We start from the raw sequence: 7850 nt of genomic DNA on the forward strand, positions 1-7850 counted from the left end.
TAGAAAATTACATTAATATAAAATTATTTCAACTACAACACTGAATTCAGCATTTATTGATATGCGACGGAATGTACGCACTAGTGAAAGGTGTCATGGAAAATTATTTGCAAGCTTTTCTCAAAACAAATCTCCCCAGCTCAGAAATGCACGATACACTCCACATTCTATTCACTTTCAATTTCGGATTCGCTACAAAATCCATAATCAACCAACTCTACTCTGCAAATCTGTGATGGGTGATCGTGACAGGTCCTACGGGAATCTAACCATCACGAAATCACACGATCACCTGGGATTCTGCCCAGAACATGCGAGCGACTTCCCTGAGGGTAAGGGCGTGATTAATAGGCGAATAATGATTCTAGCTTAAACCCTAGTCCTACGTTAATGAGGGGTCACACTGGAACGAATAACGTTATGTCGTACGTCGGAGTCTTGTTATGCAATTTACGGAACTCCGGGATATATCTGGCATCGCTGTGCACTGTGATAAGAGGAAGATACTTATGCTAATTCAGTTTATTAATCTGTACAAAATCGAGTTACAAGCTCCGTTCTGGTGCCAATAGAACATGAGCAATCTAACAATGCTACGCTTATCCCTGTGGTGTCCACACATATAAACAGCCAAATAACGGAAAAGGCGAGCTCTTCTACTCATAGCTCTTTCCACGTGCACGATCGACCAGAAGGAAAAGGGAAGTGTGGTTAGGTCGAGGCCAGGAGGCGAGCTATTAATGACAGTAGAAATAAATGATATAATGTTCGCAATAAAGATAAACAAGAATTAAATGAACTGAAAGAATTAGAACAAGAAGAGAATGATATATATATATATATATATATATATATATATATATATATATATATATATATTATATATATATATATACATATAACACCACACACACACACACACACACACACACACACACAACACACACACACACACACACACACACACACATAGTATATAATATATATATAATATATATATATATATATATATATATATATATATAATATATATATAAATATTATATCATAATATAATATCATATCATACAGTATAATATATATTATATTATATTAAATTAAATAATATAATATTATATTATATAATATTATATATATATATATATATATATATATATATATATATATACATATATATATATATTATATATTTTCTCTCTCTCTGTGTATTGCGTTTCTTTTATTTGTATAAAACGCAATGTCTTTTATCTCCTATTCAAAAGTGTACGAAAAAGTAGCAATCCATTATTAATGAAATAGAAGACTCGCGATGAATGAACTTGGCGCATGACCTTGTTCGTAAGGAAATCGGGTTAAAGACCTTGTGGCAGTTGCGGAAAACCTTCGCTTTGTGATAGAGAAGCAATTGTTATTCTTTCGGCTTTTAATTGTCATGATCTTTAACGGAAGAAGCTGAGGAGATCCAGTGTTATTATAGGTAACATTTATTTGCTTTTATTAAGATTACTCTTTTTGTGAATGTTTTATAAATCTATTTTTTTATGTATATAATAATAACTCAGCTGACCGGGTTTTACTTTCACTCCATCATGTTTATGGATATTTGAGGTAACATACGCTTACGGTCACTATACTCACAAAACAGAAGACTTTGCAGAGAAAGTGAGCGGATATACTTTATTTGCTTCGTGAATAAGCAAAATGACTTGACATGAGCTGACATTGTAAAGTGATTCCAGTGCCTTTTGTTATTCATATCAGTGATTATTTCTGTCAGTTAACTCATTTAACTAATGAACTGCTGCATTAATATTATTCCTATCATATGCCACACTGAATTTATGCAATTGATGATTGTTTGATGAGCTTTCTGTGAAGCACGAATCTCGCTCGTTCTGAGTTCCCGGTGCTCGATCCAGAGCTTTCCTTCTCCCATTTAACTGTAAAACTATTTAAACAACTTAACTATTTATATATACCACAAATAACTGCTTAGATTGCGAATGATCTCACTGATAAAGCGATGATTATGTTGTTGAAATTGACCGCATGTTTGAGGTTTTATTAAATGCTGAAGGTGTCTGACTGCAAGGAAGGATTATCAATGAGCAGCATCAGCTTGGCAGTTGATGCTGGAAGACTCCTGTCATGTTCAGTTGTATTTTTTGTGCTATTTTATTTTTACTTATTATTTTTTTAATTCTTGCTTAACGAGAGTTTGTTGATGATGCAACACAACCTTCAGGGTTTCCCTTGGCTCAGGTTAGATGGATAAAGCTACTTACTCATCTGCGCTGAAACACCCCCCCAAAAAAAGAAAAGGAAAGAAAAGAAAAGAAAAGAAAAGACAGGAAAGAAAGAAAAAGAAAGAAAAAAGGAAAAAAAAAATGTGTGTCGGGGAACATTTACTAATGATTGTGTTAAATAACATAATTTTGGTATAGTCACCACCACCCGGGGTTTTGGGTTCGAAGTTAAGCCTGAGAAAACCCTTCAGTTTGATTAACTTCAAGAGACTTCATGCAAGCAGCATGACTTTGCGGTCTTAGTGAGGCTCCTAGAGGGGGGGGGGGGAGGCGAATTTCGTTTCTCTGTCAAGTGTGTCCGAGGGAACGTCGGCCACATAAACAGGTTCATCCAATGTCTTTTATTCTATGATTATACAAAAATAAACAGGTGGCAAATTATATTTAATTTTATCAATGATTGATATATAACAAAAGACTGAGAAATATTCTCATTAACTAACTTCATTAAAACCTGCAACTACTACTACTGCTAATCATAAATAATTAATAATCACAAATATAGGTATATTCAGGACAAACCGACGTCTTTCCCTTCTCTACAAGCTAGAACTTTATGATTTCGTTATCCCTATTTGGGTTATGTTTTTATTTAATAAAAAACATGGTTGTCGAGTAAAAAGGATAATTTAAGTAAGTTTAACAGTCTGAACCATATAGGATTAAATTTACTACAGTCACTGAGTTCGCCTATTCTCATTCGAGGAAACCGTCTATGCTCCCTTTTAATTACCCCATTTCCCTCTTTTTCATTTACATGCTCAATCCGTTCCTCGGCCCACCCAGAAGTGCCACTTTCGACCAATTCTGGTGCCATATACACGGACCAATAATTCAATGAATAAATAAGATTTCTCTACGAACAATGAGCTGGCGCTAAGACATGGCTGTTGGCGTCGCCTCGAACGGTCTACTCTGCCATGCCCGGGTGCGAGGCGAGTCAAAAACCCCTCTAACGCATGACCGCTAACGGTGCTCGACCCCGTGACTTCCTTCTCCCATTTGATTGTAAGACAATTTAAGCAACAACTATTTACATATATTACAAATAAATTGCTCTGGTTTTACTATTAGTTCTGGTGCTGAATTTCGCTATATCAATATATAAACGTGTATAAACATTTCGGTAATGTTAGTAATCTTTGTCTTTCTTTCTGCGTCAGATGATTCCATATTTTAAATGTGCGTTTCAGATACATTTTAATTAAATGATGAATCAAAGATTTGGACACACACACACACACACACACACACACACACACACACACACACACACACACACACACACACACACACACAAAAAATATATATATATATATATATATATATATATATATATATATATATATATATATATATATATATATTATATATATATCATACCATCTGCGGTATTTTCTGATAAGGTTTGGTGTCTTGAATTAATGTCTGTAGTGCTAATGGTGGTCGGTGTCCTTGTCTTGTGGAAGTGGAAGGAGGATTGAGAAAAATGGAGATGAAGATGGTATTCTCACTACAGTATTAAACCATCTACATTCATTCTCATGCTTTGTTACAGGTGTTGTTTTTTGTTTTTATTTTTTTATTTATTTATCACATATAGTGATATTGACACAAATAACACAGACTCGTTTCGTTTGTTGTCAAAAGGCTTTTAATATGATTTAATCACTTCACTGTTTATTGATGTTTCTCCCAGGTTGTAAGACAATTCGCTCATTAGTGTGAAACAATGACTAGCGTTCATTACCTGAAAAGTGATTTTGAAAATTTATTATGGTACTTAATACTTAATGCACATGTCAATGAATTATAGTTAAGACGCAGTTATACTTCTGAAGAAAGGTTCAAATGTGGTTTGATGTGTAGCCTAGTTTAATTTATCATCGACCTTCAGAATAACTTAGAACTTTCAGATTTATAACTGAACGCATTCTCCGCACCAAGCTTAGGCAAACGGTGAAACAGTCCACATCCACGACATCTTCGTCAGACCTTCTCCAGGAGTAGAGCGAGTTTTTTTCATATTTTTATATCTTTATTTTATATATATATATATATATATATATATATATATATATATATATATATATATATATATTTTAGCGCAGAGGGTTATTCGATACTACACAAGAATACGAAAAGGAAAAAAAGAAAATATAACAAGTTTACAAATCCGGTCCAGTATCAGCGCTCCCAGAAGAGGCTCTCGGCCAGGGAGACTGACTTATCTCTGGTTTATACCGATTCACTTTTTTTTTTATTAGAGTATGTGGTGCCTCTACTCAGCACACTAGTTCCTTTGCTTTTTCTAGTTCTTCTACATGGGATCTGCACTACATCCTTCATAATATTATCTTTATTATGAAACAGTTCATTTCAGATCACTCTACGTATGTTACGTTTCCCTACAGGCTTCAGCTATGTTGCCTCGGAACTAGTTCACACTGATAAAAGACCTGGACCATGCTCGTCTGTGCAAAGGCTCTCTACGGCAATGTAGCTCCTGTGTCTGCAAGGATCAGTGAGGTCCTACCTTAGAACTACTGAGGAATCTCCTCACAGGACCCTCTCCTCCTTATCCCCTTCCGGTGAGGATGCTTAGTTATCAGACTTCCGAACAGGCAATTTATCTATAATGATGGAACCCATTGTGTAAGAAATATTGCTTTGATGAAGCATTATCGAAAATGGGAAACCATACCAGAGGCAGTCTTTGTGCTGCTTTTACAAATCTGACCTTCTCCGTAGTAATACATCGATTTAACATTTGTATTCGTTACAGCTGTTACAATCATAACGAGATCTTGCAAAACTGCAACTACCATAACCACCAGACTGAATATCATAGCGTCTTCCCAACCCAACGCTGATTTACATCAAGATTCCCCAATGCCATGAATAATTATCAAACCCCATCAAGTGTCGGAGCCGACCACTGTGTTGAATAGTGTTCATTGTGACAGATGTAAAGAGAGGTATGGATGATAGTGAATATCTTCGCGGCGTAACAGAAGTACTTGACCGGTTTCGCTTATAATCATTAACAGAAATAAACAGGCAAAGTGATTCATACTGCACGTCTTTAACCTGTGTCTCGTCACTTTAGTTTCTCACGTTTTTGTTTCCCTTGAGTTTTTCCTGCTTATCATTGTCCCCATCACTGATTCTGATTTTTTTTCTGAAACATCCTCTCACTGAACAATCTGATACTGTAGATTCAAATTCTAGGCCCGTCTATCTAACGCACACTGATTTGATCTTTGTATAACCACCTTTTCTGCTTGGGTGTCTTGGCGTAGTCTTTCTTTAATATCTGCAGATTTCTTGTTTTATTCATTAATTGCCGCCCATTATGGATTATCAGGTACTTGGGCTCCTGTCATCAAAGCAGTCGGTTGTTGCCTCATTTGGAGTTCTATTCAGCGGCGAAAGGCGCCTGAGCATCTTAATTGTCGCGTGGAAGTCTAGTCTGTTCGGGTATATCGAGCCTGATTTCCTGTCACTGTGTGTCTGTGTCTCTCTTTTCCTCTCTCTCTCTCTCTCTCTCTCTCTCTCTCTCTCTCTCTCTCTCTCTCTCTCTCTCTCTCTCTCTCTCTCTCTCTCTCTCTCTCTCTCTCTCTCTCTCTCTCTCCTCTCTCTCTCTCTCTCTCTCCCTTTCCTCCTCTCTCTCTCTCTCTCTCTCTCTCTCTCTCTCTCTCTCTCTCTCTCTCTCTCTCTCTCTCTCTCTCTCTGTGTTCCCCTTTCTCTCTGACCGTCATATCTTACTTATGGGTTCCTAAATACTGTCTCTTGGCGGCTCTCCAAGGAGAAATAGGTTTTGCTCCACCTGAGGGTCGATGAAAGGCAGAAATGCTGCGGCCGTGGGACCAGCTAAAAGTTGAAATAATCGAGACTGAATATGAATGGAACCTTCAATCTACATTTTCTGTCGCCTCAACAGACAACACATTTTTTCTGAAAACAAAATGTAAAACTAATGGGTCTAGACGCAATGCATGAAAATTAGTGTTTGTTAAATGACAATTTAAAACCCTGACTGCAACTTCACAGAACATTTAAAACCAAACAGTTTTCGCCCAAACTGATGTTTTTTTCTGCCTCTGAAGATGTGACTTTTGCAATCAGAATCAAGCAGAATATAGAATACATTTATTGTGCTGTTGCCTGTTGTATAAATATATCAGATTACCATTTTCAGAAAAAATAAACAAATATGCCTCAGTTCCTCACTCTGTCTTCGTTGGAAAAATTAAGATTCTTACATCTAACATCTGCCTTCACCTAAAGAAAGATAAGTTTGAAGTGATTTGTTAAAATTGTAATTCAACATTAGTGTACAACTCTACCCATATATTTAAATCAAGATTATATGCCATATTATATACACACACACGCATATATATATATGTACATATATATATATATATATATATATATATATATATATATATATATATATATATATATGTATATATTGTGTTATGATTTCTGCTGTTTCAATTTTGATATGTGCAAATAGTTTCTGGGTAAGTCCATAAGACCTGGTTGCAAACATGGAAAAGCTCACTCCCTACACAAAAAGTACTATATGAAACGTGACACTTAGATAAGCGATAAAATGCAAATGTAAGGTAAGGTCATCTGTCTGTCTGTCTGTCTGACTTACTCTCTCTCTCTCTCTCTCTCGTCGACTGAGAGACAGCGGCTGAGAAGACCATTCTAAATTCCAAAATATCTGACTTGTTAAAACAGGAATTCAGGTTTCCAGCGTTCAGCGTTGTGTAAATGTACTCAGATAAATTATCAGACATAAAGCTACATTCACACACACACACACACACACACACACACACACACACACACACACACATACAAACACACACAAACACACACACACACACACATACACACACACACGTACCTCACTCTCGTAAAAACTAGTTGACACGCACAGAAACTCACATACGCACACACATCTAAACACAGGCGACCAGCCTTCTCGTCGGCCGCCTTTCAACATCATTTTTGCTTTGTCATGTGATCCTTGCCTTTCCTCGGGCTAGCGAAGTTTTTGTCATGCGGATGCAGGTGGGAGGCTGCATGTAGGATGAGTACTGTTTCGTGTATTTTTTGTTATTTCTGTCATTACTATCATTTTATCATTTTCTAGTTGTCTTTTAGAAAGTTCGATGTTTTGTAACATTTAATGAGGATCTGCTCCAGGATTCTGTTGCTAACCTTTGGCTGTTGATGCAGTCAGCATTTTTCATCCGCTCCTCTCTCTCTCTCTCTCTCTCTCTCTCTCTCTCTCTCTCTCTCTCTCTCTCTCTCTCTCTCTCTCTCTCTCTCTCTCTCTCTCCTTCTTCTCACCCCTCTCTCTCCTTCTGTTCCCACTCCGTCTCTATCCCATAGTCCATCATCCTATCTATAACACTTATTCTCTCTCTCTCTCTCTCTTACATTTTATGTGAGTAATGCATAAAGTATGTGTGTGTCTGTGTACATGTGTATGTGTGTGCGTGTGTGTGTCAGAGACAGAAA

Source organism: Penaeus monodon, chromosome 26, assembly GCF_015228065.2.
Source record: "Penaeus monodon isolate SGIC_2016 chromosome 26, NSTDA_Pmon_1, whole genome shotgun sequence".
Classification (NCBI taxonomy): Eukaryota; Metazoa; Arthropoda; class Malacostraca; order Decapoda; family Penaeidae; genus Penaeus; species Penaeus monodon.